Source organism: Canis lupus, chromosome 13 (genome assembly GCF_003254725.2).
Source record: "Canis lupus dingo isolate Sandy chromosome 13, ASM325472v2, whole genome shotgun sequence".
Taxonomy (NCBI): Eukaryota; Metazoa; Chordata; class Mammalia; order Carnivora; family Canidae; genus Canis; species Canis lupus.
In genome coordinates, this window is record NC_064255.1 from 41,240,408 (window position 1) to 41,259,434 (window position 19,027).

General features: G+C 36.0%; 1 protein-coding gene and 1 long non-coding RNA gene across 2 annotated transcripts in view; both read right to left on the reverse strand.

Annotated features, from left to right (window-relative positions):
* The window catches only part of KCTD8 (potassium channel tetramerization domain containing 8), a 203,834-nt gene that overhangs the window by 88,186 nt on the left and 96,621 nt on the right, over window positions 1-19,027 (reverse strand). The gene's annotated exons all lie outside the window — the stretch shown is intronic.
* Window positions 13,000-15,301, reverse strand: LOC112652212 (uncharacterized). The gene is made up of 3 exons (XR_003131287.3): window positions 15,169-15,301; window positions 14,754-14,930; window positions 13,000-13,436 (listed from the first exon to the last, which is right to left on the reverse strand). It is a non-coding gene; the product is annotated as an uncharacterized LOC112652212 (long non-coding RNA).

Consider the following 19,027-nt stretch of genomic DNA (forward strand, 5'->3'; position numbering starts at 1 on the left):
CAGAGTCTGACTTACAGATGGAACAAATAAATGGCAGTTTTATGAATGTTAAATCATTTTACAAATCAACTCATTGCTAAGGATTAACAAGTAAGAGAAAACGTATTTTCATTGAGGAGTTTACTATGACCCAGCAACTACTGGTGCTTCAAGTTACAAGTACCAAATTAGAGACCAATTTCATTTAAGATTATAGGTGCCCTACCGTGGCCAAATGACTCACCTGCTTCAAGGTATCTCTAAACCACATGTCACATGACCATATCACCATTACATCAATCATGATTTGCTTTAACTTTCCCTGCCTTAATACTCCCTCTGTTGGTGTGCTTAGTTCAATGCTTTTGACATTCGCAAACTAGTGGAGCTCACCCCACATTTGATATCATTGATGTACAGTTTTTGGGGACACACATGTAAAGTGCCACCTTGCTCTGATTGGGGAAATCACAGATTTGCATCCCCAGTTTTCTTGAAATTCCACAGAAAGCATGCTTGGACTAAGCACAGCTGGGCACGCGTGGGTCTGTGTCACAAGAAAGGAAAGTGACCCACCACCCTGGTGCTCTCATTTTATGGGAGCTGGGTGTGAAAATGACCTCAAAATTAGGGAAAAAGTCTCTTGAATCTGGAAAAATAGTCTGAACCAAGACATAAGTTAGTAATGGGGGCGTGGAGGGTGCGAACTGCTTGCCAACTGGAGGTTTTGGGGAAAGTTAAGATCCTACACAGCACCCTTTGTTGGGAGAGGAGGAAAATCCTGGTCCCAGCTGGTGCATGGCCAACCAATGATCATTGCTGGGAGCATTCATTGAACGAGCCTGTTGGTCTTTCCATAAACATTACTGCATATATAAAATACTAACAACAAATAAAAGAATAATCAGTTTACAATGTATGTGTGTAGAAACAAGTATTTATGCATAAGGACAACTGTGGAGAGATGTATATCAAACTTCATCCTTAAAGGTGGCAGAGGGTGGTTTATACATTTACATAAAACTTGAACTTTACTTACTATGTGAATAAAAATGTATTTATAAAATCAGAAAGAAATGGCTATAAGTCAGAGTCTTGATAGTTACTGGAGGTGTGACCTTGAGTAAAATTACCTTTTTTTGAGCCTCAGTGAATAAGTCTATATATTAGGTCTGAAAGTGGCTACAGAAAGGTTGCCATGAAAATTAAATGAGGTTGTATGTGCAAGACACATGGTACAAGTAAATGTAGGACTCAATCTATGCTGGAGTCAGCCGTGATGATGATGATGATGATGATGATGATGACGACTGTGATGATGAAGACAATGTGTTCATGATGCTAATTCGGAGTTTTGAACCCTTTCCCATTTGAACGAGAGAAGGGAGGGGTTTGGCACAAGTATATCCTCTTAGAGCACAGAAGAGGCATGCCACACTGTGACACATCCCCCAACCACATCCTCCTCACATGTCATTAAGGCCTAAGAGATGCTTCATGATAAGACAAGGAAACTTCTACATTTTGTGGACTACACATGTCAAACAGCTTTCATCAATGGAGAAATTTATCCATAATTCCAGGTACTTTGTAAACTAAGAAGGCATGACAGCTTCGCATAACTTCTAAAGAAAGTCTGTGAGAAATAAAACATATAAGAAAATAACATTGTTGAAGCTATCTGCTTCTTCTCAGTTGGGCAAATTTCTGAAGGAAAAAACAGCTCTAATTGTCGGGCCCTAAGTACATATCCTGAACTTTACAGCCTCTAATAATGCAAATTAAAAAAAAAAAAAAACGAGGACAAATGTATTAATTACATACAGACAGACACACTCAGTGTTGAGGATATTTTAATTCAATGATGATAGGAGTAAAAGTACCTACACACTTTAATAGTCATAGTATTGTAAAATCATTTTCTTTCAAAAAAAATAGATGCATTCCGTCTTCTTTCCTTCCTAGAAAAAAAAATAGATGCATTCAAAATAATATCCTTTATTTTTTATAAAGCATCGAGAAAATGATTTGCTATCAGTGAGAGAAAACAGATCATGGTAAGGTCTCAGTGATGGGATAATTATATTGTTCTTGATATAATGAATGTGACACAAAGTGAATTCAAATCAACCTACAAAAGGGCTAGAGCTCAGGAGTAGAGCATTTGACTGCAAATCAGTCTGGAAGAAAAACTGCCATTTTTGAGTAGAAAATTCACTGCCAATATTCTTTGTTGATTTGGGCCGTAGCAATTTACAGAAATTGTATGTGATGTGGGTCTACATGACGTGTAAGACAGATACGCATATGACACACTCTAGATACGTGTGTATAATGTACATATGGAAGGAGAATTGTGCAATCCTACAAGAGTCCACACACACAGCTACATTCTTGGACCAATTTTTGAAAGACCTGAAAAAGGGGACCCACGATTAGGAGTTATTATATGGTGGCTCCACAGAAACTAATAGATACCCTCAATTAAAGCACAGAAGCAATTTCTCTTAGATCATCACCTTTTAGCGGGCATAAAGCTTAGTGCAATATGCGAGAAGAAAGGAGTCAGAAGACCTAAATTTCACTGATCATTCTCTTATTTTCTGGCTCCAGAACCTTCACTAAGTCACCCATCGTCTACATTTCAGTGCTCTTGGTTACCAGGAAGGAACTGGAGTTGCTCAGCTAATTTTTTTTCTAACTGATCTTCTTAGCTGTTGATTTTTCTTTTCCAATCACAACCTATTAAGAATTTCACTATATGGCTAACGCATGACAGGGGATGTGCTCTGTTCCAGGGAAGATGAGAGAAACATGGGCCCGGGTCTTCGGGCTTAGCTGTCCCACACGGCTGTCATACGAAGGTCTTAACACATTGTTTCAAACCAAATATTCCACTTCTAAAAAGTATTAATCCCCAGTCTACAAATTTCAATCTATCAACACAGAAGAGAATGGAATATCACTCAACACTTTTATTCCCCGTAGAATCATACAGCATAAGTGCTCAATAAATGGTTATTGACTTGAATGCCTTCATTTGCAATTCTACTTTACATTGATGTACTATTTCACTTCTTACAAAGCACTTTCGGTTTCTCACATTATCTCATTTGCTTTTACCATTAATGAAACAGGCAAGACAAGTATAAATGAAAGGGGAGTAGGTTCTCACTGTATTAGTCTTTCTCTTAAAACACACACACACACACACACACACACACACAAACTCAATAGTTACAAAAAGACAAATTCATCATACTAATTTCATCATGAATGATTCTATTTTTATAGCACCAGTTATCACACATGTTCCATATTCATGTCACTCTTTCAAAAATGTCTTTTGTTTTATGTGATAGAGCAGGGATTCTCAACTGCAGCACCACTGACATTTAAGGTTGGATAATCCTCTGTCGTCGTATACTGTGCTGTGAACCATAGGATGTCCACCACCATCCCTGGCCTTTGTCCCCTATATTGTTTTTGCACTTCCCCGGTTGAGACAAGCAAAAATATCTTTAGACATTGTCAAATGCCCCCTGGGAACACTGAGGCCAAAGGCAGTGACCATTTCATTTCAATACACCTGCTATATTCTCAATGATCAGCACAATTGTCCAGACTGAATAGAGAGCAGTGCCATTACTTTTTCATTTTTAAATGGCTCAAACAACCCACTCAATTTGGAGCTTTCTCATTTTACCTATAAGGAAACAGTGGAATGGATACCTCAACGAATATACAGTTACTTTATTAGACCTTGGCAAACACTCTATCTCTTCATTGATAATGAAGATAAATATAAAAGAACGAATACAGAGACTGGAAAAGATGTGAGGACAATAACCAATATTACTGTCTCCGATTACATAGAATAGCAGGCCGTATAGAGAATATCACGTGTTTATGTAAGTCACCAACAAACCAAATAAGATTTTTATTGGAGATGTTCTGGATGAAATCCTGACTGCTGTCTTAAAGATATAAATCAATACTTCCCAAGTAGTATGTTTTATCCACAACTTCCAGGTGATTCACACTTGGCTATGGCAGAGCTGAGCATATGGGCAGATAAAATTAAGGTCAAGTTGGGATGCCTGGGTGGCTCAGCGGTTGAGCGTGGGCCTTTGGCTCAGGGTGTGATCCCAGGGTTCCAGGATCGAGTCTGCCATCAGGCTCCCTGCCTGCTTCTCCCTCTGCCTATGTCTCTGCCCATCTCTCTCTCTCTCTCTCTTTCTCATAAACAAATAAATAAAATCCTTAAAAAAAGAAAACAGTTAAGTCTTCCTTGATTACTTAGCAACAGTATCTGATAGTCCTTCAAGGAATGTCCTGCTGACTGCTCCTAACTGACCCCATCATTCATCTTCACACATTTTATTAAGTGATCATTATATCCAGTAACATGTAACAGATTAGAACATAGGGATAAGATGATACAGCAGCTGAGCTAAGGTTGTGACTGATGTATTGAGGAGAATGGGGTTGATAATATGAACATGAACACTCTTTTGACAGAAAAAGTTCAAAAATTAAAGGCAAAAACATAAGGCAAATCCAAATGTAAAAAGGGATAATGGCCATATTGCTGGTTGCCAAAGAAAGTAAGGAAAAGAGGGTAGATCATTGTATATATATCTAAAAATTAATATTCATAGAATGATATAATATTCATAACCCATTATACACTAAAAAGGTATCATTAAAATAAAGGTGTAAAGACTACAAAAAGTATGAGAAAAATTGAACAAAATGTAACCGTAGATACCACTACCAAATTATTGTCAATTAAGAAGATAGAAATGAGGACGGAATTTATAGAATGGAATCAATAAGTTACTACTTGTAGCATATTGAACTTAGCACTCTTCAGAGAGATGTACTTTTTATTCCAGTAAACCACTATAGAGATTTCAGACGACACTGGATACACTGGGTGTCTACTATGTGCCGGGCACTCTTCTAGTGACTGGGGCACCACGAAGAAGTCATGAAGCATGTCATTCTCAAATACATAACATTTTTTTATGCCTCCATTGAAGGCACCCAAATCAAAAACCAAAAATTGCTGCTATCTCTGGTTCATAAAACAACAAAAACCATGAAACATAAATAGGAGCTATAATTAAAAGAGAAAGTATGACTCTTTGCAAAGTATCAACTGAAAAACTAAAGACAAAAAGCTCACTCAGATGGCGAGGAAGAAGATAAAAGTGCAAAAATCACTAACTTTTTCTCTGTAGAGATAACAGAATATAATTTATAAACAGTCATAATATCATGAAATTAAAATATTCCAAACAATAAATGTGTGACATCTTTTTGGAGAATACTACATACCTTTAATGGGAGATATAAAAAGAATTGATGAACGTGTTGTTAAAAAAAAAAAAGGAAAAAAGAATAAAATTGTCCATTTTGTAAGCAAAAGAAATGTAGAATAAAATAAAATAGCTATATAATAAATCTCTATTCAGAGAATCCTTTTATGTTTAAAAATGATTGAAGAGGGGCAGCCCAGGTCGCTCAGCGGTTTAGCACCGCCTTCAGCCCAGGGTGTGATACTGGGGTCCCAGGATCGAGTCCCGCATCGGGCTCCCCGCAGGGAGCCTGCTTCTCCCTCTGCCTGTATCTCTGCCTCTCTCTCTCTTTCTCTGCCTATCATAAATAAATACATAAATAAATAAATAATAAATCTTTAAAAAAATTTATATATATATATATATGTCTTATATTTATATATAAGTCCCTTACCTTATATATACTCACAAGAAAACAAAATAGAGCAAGAACTACTAGTTGGGGCCTTTTTTAAACAGGAGAGCACATTCTGAATTTAAAGGAGAAAACGAGGGATTTCTTTTTCTATTTTTCAACAATCTTGCCTAGCAGGGGAATCTAGATTTTGGAGAAAAGAAAAACACTGGTTAAAATCATGAAGCTGTAGTTAAACAGATAAATCTAGAGTTTATTCTGGGTGGTACTAAGCCTCACTGACTTTAACTCCAAGTTACCTAGCAGAGTTGTAGTAAGACCAAATATGATATGGGAATTTATAATTAACAAAGTGATGATTCGTTATGATACGGTTGCTTTCTTTAAAAATTTCAAAAGGCACTTCTTAAAAACTCAAAATATGTAACTATAACTCATGCCTTATTTATTGAGGAAAAAGGAATACAATATTGGTTAATATGTAAGAAGAAATTTGGGGATTTACATTGGATTTATAGACAAAAGATCCCTTAACTTGAAAAATAAATTTTAAAATGGAAACTAAGGATTATTCCACCAGAGTTTTCGGAAACAACAAAATATCCATTTTGCTGGCAATTAAAAAGACTATTTTGAAAGTACCATTATTTCATCGGGGTAACAACTGGATCAACTCAAAAAGTGTATGTGTTTGAGAGAGAGAGATAGAGAGAGAGAGAGAAAGCATTTGCTCAAAGTTTACAAAAAGGAAAAGAAAGATGAAGTAGGTAAAACAAGATCACAAAAAGAATCAAATGCTTTGGCATCCCTTACATATTATTTTTCCTTTTTATTTTGTTAGTTCATCCCAAATTTGGTCCTTTCTCTCTCCACCTATTACTATACAGCAGCAACTGCTCAGCCAACCTTTGATTTCATAAAGAGCAGAAAATCATTGGTTCCTGTCTAATAGAACATAGGGCATTGGTTAGCATGGATTCGAAGATGTCATGGATTTGAAAAGGCAAACTCTGACATCTTTGAGTTGTTATGTCCTGTATGCAATTCTTAGAATCTGTGGTAGACAGAATAAGGCTTCCCTCTCCCCACATCTGCAAAAAGTTAAAAATAAAAATTAAAAAATAAAGCCCTAGACCTAACTCTTAGAACCTGGGAATATGTTACCTCCAATGGCACAGAACTTTACAGATGTGATTATGCTGAATAAAGATGTAGAGATTATTCTGGATGACCTGGGTGGGCCCAATCTAATCAAACCAGTTCTGAAACTAAAAGACAGTAGAAAAAGAGTGGGTCAGGGAGATGCAGCGAGAGAAGCACTCATGCCACTGCTGCTGGCTTTAAGTACCAAGGATGGTGCTGCAAGCCACGGGAAGCTGGTGGCCTCTGGCTAGGAACGACCCTCGGTTTACAGCCAGCACGGAACTCATTTCTGCCACCAACCTCGATAAGCAGGAAATTGCTTCCCTCTTAGCGCCTCCAGGAAGGAATGCAGGTCTGCTTGACATCTTGATTTGAGACCTGTGAAACCCCTAGTAGGCCTCTGACCCATGCAACCCATGCATGTCATTCAAGCCACTAAATCTGTGGTGATTTGTTATGGCAATGACAGAAAATTCATAGAGAATCATACACTTGGAGAAAACGCTAAACATCATTTGGTAGAACAAGTGAGTCATAAAATGTTCATATTCCGTCAAATATAATTAGATTGTTAAATGATTATGAAGTGTTTACACTAATTATTTAGAGTTCCTTAAATACTATAATGTAAAAAGTATGATTAATACTAAATACTACTGATGACTGATAAACATAGAATATCAACCATTATCCTAAATACTCAACTAACATTATCTTATTTAACCTTCAGGAAATCCTTTTGATAGATTGTATTTTTATCCCTATTTTACAGATAAACAAATGGAGACTTAGATAAAGTAGACTCCCCAAGGTCACCCTGCTAGTAAAAGGTAGAGATGAAACTCAAACGCTAATCTCTGACACCCTTATGATTATAACATTCTGATATATTTTATATATTGCCTCTTACTATCTCGGCAAATTTGCCTTTGTGTTATTTGCTCATTTGCAGAAGCTGAAGGATCCATAGTCCAGTGGTTTTACTGGATCTCTCAAACACTCAGAGCCAGGATTTTCACAGAATAATTAATGCCCTAGAAAATTTACAAAACAAAATGGCATAGGAATTTTTAAATTAAATAAAAGTTTCATTCCAAACACTTCAAACATGACATTTACAAATAGGAGTGAAATAATATAAATAAGAAGTCAAATTTAAAAGAAATATCCTAAAAAATAAAAAAATAAAAAATAAAGAAATATCCTGCAATTTCTTAATAAAAATGTATGTTCACATAATAGTGTCTACATTAATATCTATAACCTATTCTTTCAAAATCACCAAAAGTAGGTAACAAACTAATGTACATTACCTAAGGAGCGCCTAAAGAAAACTCCGGCACATCCATATAGTGAAGTAGTTCTTGCAATAAAAAGAAAGGAATTATCAGTACATGTAGCAATATGAATGACCAGCAAATGCATTTTTCAAGTGAAAGAGTTGGACCCAGAGGGCTATATACTATCTGATTCCTTTTATGTCATATTCTGAAAAAGAAAAAAATATAGAGATCGAGAACAGATGAATGGTTGAGTGTGGGAAACTGGTTGACTATACAGGGTATTAATGGAACATTCCGTTATATTGACTATGGTGGTAGACATAATTCTACTCATTTTTAAAAAATCTATAGAACTGCAAAGCAAAAAATTAAAAATAAATAAATGACCAATAGGATAGATATTATAAAGTATTTCAAGCCACTCAGGAAAGAGCAAGATAAAAGAGACAAAGAAACAAAGATTAAATGGCACAAATAGAAAAAAAAATTAGCAAAATAGGCTGACAACCATATCAATAATTATGTTAATCATACATCTATAAATATGCCTAATTTAAAAGGACCAATTATCAAAGTGGATTTAAAAAGCAAAAATTGAGTACATGCTATCTTTCTTTAAAATATTTATTATTTATTTATTTGTCTGTTTATTTATTTATTTATGAGAGAAAGAGAGAGAGAAGGTCGGTGAGTGTGGAGGTGGAATGGGAGGCAGAGGGAGGGGAGAAAAGGCTCAAGCAGACTCCCCACTGAGCATGGAGCCCAACAGAGGACTCTATCACAGGACCCTGAGATCATGACCTGAGCTGAAATCAAAAGTCTGCAGCTTAACCCACTGAACATCCAGGCGCCCTGAGTACATGCTATCTTTAAGAGTTACAGATTAAATATAAATATAAACACAGAGATGGCTTAAAAGTAGACAGCAAAAGATAGTACTTGACAACACCAATCCTTAGAAAATTGTAGTGGCTGTTATCAAAATGACCTCTGGTTAAGGAGTACTGTCAAAAATTGAAACAGAAATGATTCAAACAATAGAAGGTTCAATTTATCAGGAATACATAATAATTCCAAATGTATACACACTTCATAGTGGATTTCAAAATATATAAAACAAAATGACACAACTGAAGTGAGAAATGGACAGCTCTGCAATTACAGTTGAAGGATTTAAAATTCCTCTCTCAGTAATTGATGAAACAAGGAGAAAATCCCTATGAATATACAAGATTTTAACACATTATCAACCAACTTCAAATAATTGACAACTTTAGAACACTACGATAAAATATTGAGAAGGAACATATACCAAGAGAGATCAAGACTTTGAAAGGATTTTAATCATATATAATAAGCCCCTTGACCACAACATCAAATTAAAGATTATATTTCAGATAACTGCCAAATCCTCAGAAATTAATCAATTGTTTCATAATCAGCTGAAAAACTATTTGTACAAAATATAAAAACATTGTTCAAGTGAGTAATTAAAAGATAACCCCACTCCTCAAATGGAAAACAATCTGAAAGGACACTTCAAAATTAAAAAAGGAAAAAAAACCCACAAATGGTCTATAAGCATACAAAGAGTGTTCAATATAATTAATTATCAAGAAAAAAAATGAACCAAAAATACCACCAAAAACTTACTAAGCTAGCTAAATTTAAAGATTGACAGCACCAAAATGATGGCTGAATAAAGCAAAAAAGATGCAAGTGACTCAACTTTTTGTAGGTGCTCATCAGTGGCAACTAAAGCCAGAATACACTCGAACATAGCCACAACCTCCAGCCTCAAATTTGAACTTGCAATTGCAGTTCTGTGAAGAGATTCCTCTGTTTGCCAAAATTAATTCCCCATTGTTTAATGCATTATTCCTGAGGTTTTGTGGCTTTTTTTTTTCAACTAAACATGGTTAGTTAGCAGTAAAACCTGGTAAACCATCAATAAGTATTTCATGTCATGACATTTGTAGATGTCCCTAGTAGAATTAATGAGAAAACTATATTATATAAAAATATATCAGCATTATCAACATTCTGACATTTGTGATCAATAAAAGAATTTTGCATAAACCTTTTCAATCATAAGATTTAAAAAATTATTTTAAATATAACTTAATATTGTATGTATAAACCAGAATCATGCTAATAGGAATGCAGGCAGCCATATGTATATCCTGGTAACATTAAATAAATAATTAGATCAATACTTTTATACAAAAAATAAATGCCATTATTATCACTGTAGGGCATCATCTTGGCCTTTCAGTTGAAATAAGTCGGCAAGTTTCTTTCATGACAAATAATGTAATATTAATATCACAGTTGGAGACCTGTTCTCTGAATACACCCAGCAGGTACAGGAATTATAGCTCAATTTTACTTGGAAATATACGATTCCTTCCTAATGAGCATGTCTAGCTTCAAATAACATAGAAGGACAGAGTTAAGAACATAATTAAAATGATTGTATTCCATAAAAATGAGCACACAACTTTGCACGGTAAAGTCTGTGGGTCAGCGGTGAAAATCACTAAAGAAAACAACAGTTGTTTGGTCTAAATATTAGATAAGTAAAGCCATTAGTCAAAACCCTATTTTTCTAACTTCCCCTTTCTTAACACAGTTTTGAATGACTGCGATAATGGCATATGTAACCCCAATCTGAGAGCCACACTCTAGAAAACATAGGTGCAAACCGAGTTAAGGAAGCACGGTCCTTAGTTTCATTTGCTTCAACCAGACTATCTAGAATCACCAGGACAAATGCAAGCTACACGTGTGTGTGTGTGTGTGTGTGTGTGTATGTGTAGACACAGATCTTCACACCTTCTTGTGAGCAATGGTAGTCATTCTAATAACGAATATGTGCGTCTCAACTACAGTTGGCTGGGATTCTTACACTAATTCCTTATCAAAATTACTCATGAGAAAAATATACCTACTGCTTCAGAGGGGAAGGGATAGTTCCACAGACATCTTGAGATCATTCAAACCCAAGATTCTAGATTAGTGAGCCCTCTCAGTCCCTGTTGCTCATAGCCAGCTACGCTCACACTAAGAATAGTTACATTTCGGGGGCGGCGGCCTGGGTGGCTCAGTTGTTGAGAGTCTGCCTTCTGCTCAGGGTGTGACCCCGGGGTCCTGGGATGGAGTCGCACATTGGGCTCCTTGTGGGGAGTCCACTTCTCCCTCTGCCTGTGTCTCTGCCTCTCTCTCTTTGGGTCTCTCGTGAATAAATAAAATCGAAAAAAAAAAAAAAAGATCATTACATTTCAGAAACCAAAAAAAAAAAAGAAACCAAACAGGTAACATGACCTTTTTGCTGCATTCACCCTCCTTGTTAGCTTGGCAGCATTTACAATATTGATTCCCTCTTCCTCAATGAAACTCTCTTCTCTCCACTGGCACAGATCTCCTCTTACTACCCTTGAGCCTTTTTTGTTTTTCTAACTTTTTCTCTTTTCCTTAGATTCCATCTCTTTGGATACACTGTCAGTTCTAGAAACTACACATTTATAAACTGCATTTCTGGCTGTGACTACAGAAAAACTTAAGTGATGCTAAAGTCAGTATCATCATCATCACCATCATCACTGTCACCATCACCATCATCAACACTATCACCATTACCATCACCATCGTCATCACCATCATCACCATCACCATCAGCATAATCATCACCATCATCACGATCATCACCATCAGCATCACCCACCATCATCATCACCATCATCATCCAGAAACAGCTTGAGCATCTGTTGTCATCTTTTGATTTCCACACCTTAACTATTGTAGAATGAACATTTTTGAGATAGAGTTAGGAGCACAGGAGATTTGTTGGAGATAATATGAGTAAAAGATAAAAGGGGAAGGAACTCTGGGTAAGGAAAGACTTCAGACTGTGATAGAGATGTGAAAAATGTTAAATAAAGGATTTGGGTGGAGGAAAAGAAACAAGACTGGGCAGAGAAAGGCTCAAAACAGTGAAGATCTGACAAAGTCTTGGCTAACCCAGTAGGAAGTTCTGGAGCAAGGACTTCCTATTATAGGAGTCCCACATTGTTCAGAATTGGGCAGGCTCTCGAACACCTGACATGCTCAGCCACTGAAAAAGGGCTGCCCAGGAAAAGCATGGCCTTGGTCAAAACCACTGTGGATCCCAAAAGCACTAACAGTAGGAATTGCCCACCAACCGGACAACTTGCAGATGACCAGCAGGTTCTTTCTGGAATGTACAGTTGAGTGGCACAATCCCATGGCTGCCTTCCCCTTAACATGACTATGGTTGATTTACCATTGGCGTGTCGTATCCTGACTTCTCCATACCACTCAGTTCTGGACTCAGCCATCTGATCAGTTTTCCAAAGCACAATTCTGATGATACTAATGATACTAATGCCTATTCGAAAGCCTTTGGTATTATCTAATATTATTACTTATTACATATTTTATTTTTTTATTTTTTAATTTTTATTTATTTATGATAGTCACAGAGAGAGAGAGAGAGAGAGGCAGAGACACAGGCAGAGGGAGAAGCAGGCTCCATGCACCGGGAGCCCGACGTGGGATTCGATCCCGGGTCTCCAGGATCGTGCCCTGGGCCAAAGGCAGGCGCCAAACCGCTGCGCCACTCAGGGATCCCTACTTATTACATATTTATTACTTAATAAATGAAGTGGAAATCCTTTAACGCAGGATTGAAGGCCCACCAAAGTATGAGCCCAGTCATTCTTCACGGAATTGTCTAAGAGACAGTAAGTGCAGTCAAAGGAACACTTCAAGAGTCAGAAGGAGGGGCTTAAAATGCTGCTTCTATTCACCACTTGCTAGGTATGCAACTTTTTTTTTTCACTTTTATTTCCTCGTTAGTAAAATAAGAATTCCTGAGGTACATTTTGCAAAACTATATTGAGATAATTTTAGGACACACACACACACACAAAAAAAAAAAACGATACATTTTCATTGCCTTGTACTGCTCTCTCTCCTGCCCGCATGCAATCCGATCATTTGCCCTACCTTGACTGTGGCTCATGCTTTCATGCCTATGCCGTACCTCTGGCCGGTTTAAACTCTTTCTCTACAACATATCATTTTCCTAATACCCTTTTAAGCTATTAAAATCCTACCTATCATCTGAAGTCTTACAGTCCAACCCCTTCTGATCACCCCAGGCAGATGCCGCTCCATCATGTGGGCAGAAACAAAAACAAAACAACCCAAACCAACTGAGTGACATTCGTGGAAAATCACATGTTCCTTTTCTTTTTTCTTCTTCACTTGTTTGTTTGTTTTCATTTGTTCCTACAGTAAAAGGATCACAAGGTTCAGGTCACTATATGTATGCATTTATATATAAAGCATAAATACGAGACATTCTAGGATGGCATTTGCAACAGTAAATCCTCTTTAAACATTTCAAGGTAACATCATCTGGTGATATGCAAGTTAACAGCTGCATGAGATTATGGGGTGATGCTCTATGGACATCTGTTTACGTATGAAGGCTCCACAAAGGATGTGTTTTGGCAAAATGAATAAAACATGTTTAGAAAAACTCTGATAGCCACTAATCTATGAAATGCCATCCCTGTAAAGTGGCATTATAATGAATCAGGAAAACCAGCCCATCCTTGCTATCATTTATTTAACCAAAATTGATCTTGTGCCCTGATCGGGCAAGGTCCTTGAAAGAGCTGTCGATACCTACTTTCTTCCTCATCTCTCCTCCCATCCTATTCACTGCAATCAGACTTCTGTCCCCGTTACCTGAATACAACCATTAGCACATGCACCAGTGCTGGCTGCCCAGAACATTCGAAGGGTACGTTTGGATTCATTCACTATCTCAATTTCATTCAGTTCTCTGCCCAAATATAGCTCCTCAGCTTCCCCAATCCCTTATCTATCCCTTTAAGATGCTCTATCTTCACATACATCTCATTGTATTTGACACAGTTTACATATCGACTTTTTAAGTCGGTCAGTTTTTAAAATCTCCTTTCCTACAATCTGATTCACTATTTTACCCTCAGCACTTAGAATGGCTCCTGGGTGTCAGTAAATAACTGTGACATGCATGAATAAATGATAACATTATGGGTTCGATGATCCGATATTTTCACCACAGGACTGAAATTAGTTCAAAACAGGATTTTTGTGCATTAAAAGAACCCAAACAAACCCATTTAGTTCGTATCAAAACCAAGTGAGATTTCCATATCATTTTGGTCATTTCTTCAGAAAAAATAACGGAGACCTGCTGCAAAATTATCTCTGTTACTGACTTTGAAATTGTGTGCTCCTGAACCATAAGGTTCCCAGGAGGTCTGGGGATCTCAGCAGGAACCCTAGGCTTCTTTAGAGATTTCTGAAATGAGTAAAAACACTCAGTTCTGAGTTTGAAGGGCTTCAGGCTCACATCCTTTCCCACTTGCCTTTTTTAAAATTAATTTTATACATTGAAATTCCACATAATATTTCCTTTGGATGGGATGTTATAAAAAATGAGGTTCTGGTCCTTTAACAACAGAAAAAATCTAAAAAATATCATTACTATCAAGTATCAATATGTTCCCATAGAACAAAGAGCTCATAAGATCCTTGAAACATGAATCTGACCTTCCAGTAACTTTACATTCTCTGTCAGCCAAGAACACCACTGAGCACAGAGGGCGGGCCCCAGTCTAGCTGTTTTACTGAGTTGGAAAGAATAACTTATTCTTTCTTCAACATTTTAGTTTCACTCCAGTCAACATTCAAATTTCATTATATGTCTATTCATCCTACAGCCATAGTCTAAAAAAGGAAAGAAAACATGAAATAGTTAAACACTTTATTTTAATAAAGAAGAAAAAGAGCTTCATAGAGTTTTTCTGCTGTATATCCTTTCCAAGGTAATGGCTTTGATTGAAATAAATTTTAAACTGCTAATTAAGCAGTGGCCCACCTTGATATTTTAAGCAACATGTTTATGCTCATATTAAATTACAAGAAGTGTGTAGCTTCAAGGGAGGGGGAGAAAAACAATCCTGACCTTGTGAAGTCCTTCCTGTATGGATTTGGTAGAAATTTCCAACTCAGTTTCATCTTCTATATTTAGATACTTTAATAATATTCAAGGTTATCATAAGAAAATATTTCTGGCAGTGTTTCTTTCATATGTTGTTTTTTGACTGTATTATGAAATAGAAAACAAACAAACAGAACAGATGAAATCCAGAAATTCCAGTTAAAGAATATTTATATGTTTAGAGAGGATCTTGACTATTATGCCAGATATAATCATTTCTTAATTTTAATGTTTTCTTTTATTTGGGTGATACTGGAAGATACCATTTATTCAAGCAAAAGGTACCATGTATATAATAAAATATCTCCTTAAAAATAGATACAGAAGTTAATTGTATTGTATTTTAAAAATTGTATTTTTGTCCTTCAGTTTTAGGATAGCTATAGAATGGTGGCTGTTATATAGAGTGCTCCCACTCACATCCTCTGAAGGACATATCCAATTCTGGCAACTCCTTTGAACAGATATTCTCATGGCCCTTAACTTAATATTCTTTGTTTCCTTCTGTTGGGGCTTTAGGAGGGGAATCTTCTGGCCAAAATAGTCTTATAATACCTTCAGCTGTTTTGTCTTTTGTATGAAAAACCAACATAGTTATTGTATTATTGTATGAAATGATCCGTGCCTTGGATTAATCTCAATCAAGAGAAGAAAGCTGCATTCATTCATTCTTCATGCATTCAGCTATTTATCCCTCTTTGTCTGTGGCAGTGATTTGGCAATGATTGAGGAAAGGGAAGAGATGGAGAAAAAACAGACTCAATCCAGAGCAGTCTTGGGAGTCAGGCTGCCTACGTTCCACTACTTTGCTAGTGTGACAATTGTCAAATTATTTAACCTGTTTTGCAGTTTCCTCATCTTTATGTTTTTTTAAAAATTAATTTTAGCTATTTTATTTTTATTTTTTATTATTTTTTTAAAGATTTTATTTATTTATTCATGAGAGACACAGGCAGAGGGAGAAGCAGGCTCTGTGCAGGGAGCCCAATGTGGGACTCGATCCCAGAACTCCAGGATCATGCCCTGGGGCGAAGGCAGGAGCTAAACCACTGAGCCACCCAGGGATCCCCAGTTTCCTCATCTTTATAAGGGGGACGAATAGTGTAGTAGAGAAAGAGATAGCAATTAATGTCACGTGAGTGTTAACTATTTTTAAATCTTTGTTTTCAAGATTTTGTTTCTGTTTTTGTTTTAAACGTCTTTTTTTTTTTTTTTTCAATAACTGCCCTTAAATTGAGTTTTGGGAAAAGTGGCATGATATCTTACTATGGAGGATCGTCTACAGAAATAATATTTATTAATTTTATAATGTTTAAAGTTTTCAAAATATTGTTCTAAACGTGGAGTTATTGAGTCTCATGGCAATTTTGTATCATAGCCATCATGGTCATTAATCTCATATAGACAAAACCTCTTATTCTAAGTTACACAAAGAGCAAGCGGAGTCAGAAATGAAATATGGGTCACATAAGTTCTGCTTTTTTTCATTTGATACTACCTGGCCTAGGACCTAGGTACCTGATGAGGTTAGAGAAAATGGGGATTTAAGAACATTTCAAGAGAAAGGAGCAAGTACTCTCATAATTGTCAGCGAATAATGCTTAGTCTCTTCTTCCTTTTTTTATTTTGCCAAAAAAGAAAAAAAGTTAAGAAGTGAGAATTCATCCATTATTCTTAACTCGCAGCAAACTGCTTTAAGAAGTTAGAATTCATCCATTATTCTTAACTTGCAGCAAACTGCTTGTAATCTTTAAGATCTTAATAAATTTTATGTAAAGTAGGTAAAAGACCAAAATTAAGTGAGAGGTAGTAAAAAAGACCTTTGGTGCAAAGTTAGACTCTTTTAAACTGTAATCAAAATCTGAAGACTGGGAAAAACTCAGAGTAAGAAGATTATGTACTATTCAACCATGAGGAATAAAGCCAATAGGGGAGGAAGAAGTTATGAACACTGTATCCATATATAGGGTTAATATGTGTTTAATTCATGTGCTTAACTATTTTCCAAGTTTAGATAGTGATTATTTTACAAAATATTGTTGATAATTTTACACAGATTTTTAAATTTTTAACCTTTATTATAAATCGGTCTTTTGTATGAAGAGCCAATGTAGTTATTTTCTATACTTCTATGAATTTTCTTTAATGATTATATTTATCTCTTTCAGTAGCTTTGTCCATTTATTGACTATTTTAAGTAAGCACACTGCATCATAGGGAATGCAAAAGTGAATAAATCATATTCTTAGTTGGAGATTGATATAATCAAATGGTGAAGTTTGCTAATCTGGGTTTCTTAATTGTGTCCATGCCCTCAATATATAGATCAAATAATTTTCACTGAGAAATTGGATGGCAATTTATTCTAGTTATGTAAATACTCTATTTGTGTAGAAGTCACATTCTGACAACTCTAGCAGTTAAAACAAATTCACTAAGAAATAAATGAAAACAATTTCTTATTGAAAAACATACTGCAGAGTTCATAAAAGATTATAATAGAATTAGAACCACCCATAGTGGCAGGGAATATTTTTAAAATTCTGTGTAAAGTTATGTTGCCTGATTTAGTGAATTTGACATCACTAACTATTAACAGCATGGATTAGCATTGCTAAAAATGGAAACAATGTGTCATGGTTCTTAATGAGGCAACATGCCCAGCCATAAAGCAAATGTCTCCATTGATCTCGCTAACTCCTGAAGGCATGACCTTATAACTGCATAGTTTAGGAATCAATGTTTCTAATGACTCAAGAGAAAGGATAAATTATATTTTGGTATCCACTGTTTTAAAAGCTATAAGAAAGCTTATGTTTTAAGATTTTTCTCAACAATAATTAATAATTTTAAAAATAAAGTTTTATTGGATAAAAGGGTAAACTTTAAACATGATTTGCATAACTATTAGTTATTGAATTTTCTCAGTTGACTCAATTTTTCATAAATTTTTCTATTCCAATTTTTAATTTTAATAAAACAATTACCCAACATAAAATATCAAGGCAGCCAAAGCCATTCTATTTTTTATTTACTGCCCACTTTCTAATTCTTGTGCTTTTATTCATTTTCCCCAAATCATATTGACTTTTAGAAAAGAATAGCATTCCATGACCATTATTTTTCACTCTTTCTGCCTTCCAGAGCAGGAACAAATACTGACTGTATCATGCCTGCTGTATTCAAGGTCTTTGCTACATATTTTACAAAGCCAGTACCTTCATGCAGTGTTTAATATGTCTGTGATACTGTAAGGATGTGTGAAGTAAAGCAACGCAGCACAGTGCTGACAGGTAGTGCAACTATAGACCACTTATTTATCATTCCTGTGCCTTAGTTTTCCCATTTGTAAGTTGAGGATAATTACAGCACTCACTAAGCAGGACTTTATGAGGCTTGGATAAAATAATTGTCAGACTCAGAAAAGTAACTGGCACATGCTGATTGCTCACAAAGTTAATAAAATAAGAGGGTATTACAGTGCCCCAGAAGAAGGAAGTTACATCTATCTTCCTTATTTTTTTAAACATTTTATTCATTTATTTGAGAGAGATTGAGAGTGAGAGAATGTGCATGAGTGGGGGAAAGGGGCAGAGGGAGAAGCAGACTTCCTGCTGAGCAGGGACCTTCTCCCCACCGCCGCCCCCCCACAACACAGGACTTGATCCCAGGACTCTGGAATCATGACCCGAACCAAAGGTGTAACCAATTGAGCCACCAAGGTGCCCTACATCTATCTTCTTTAGGCTTCATGAAACATATAATATCTGAGATTGACCTTAAAGATGTGATTTTGGCAAGTGGAGATGGCAAGGCTCTAGAA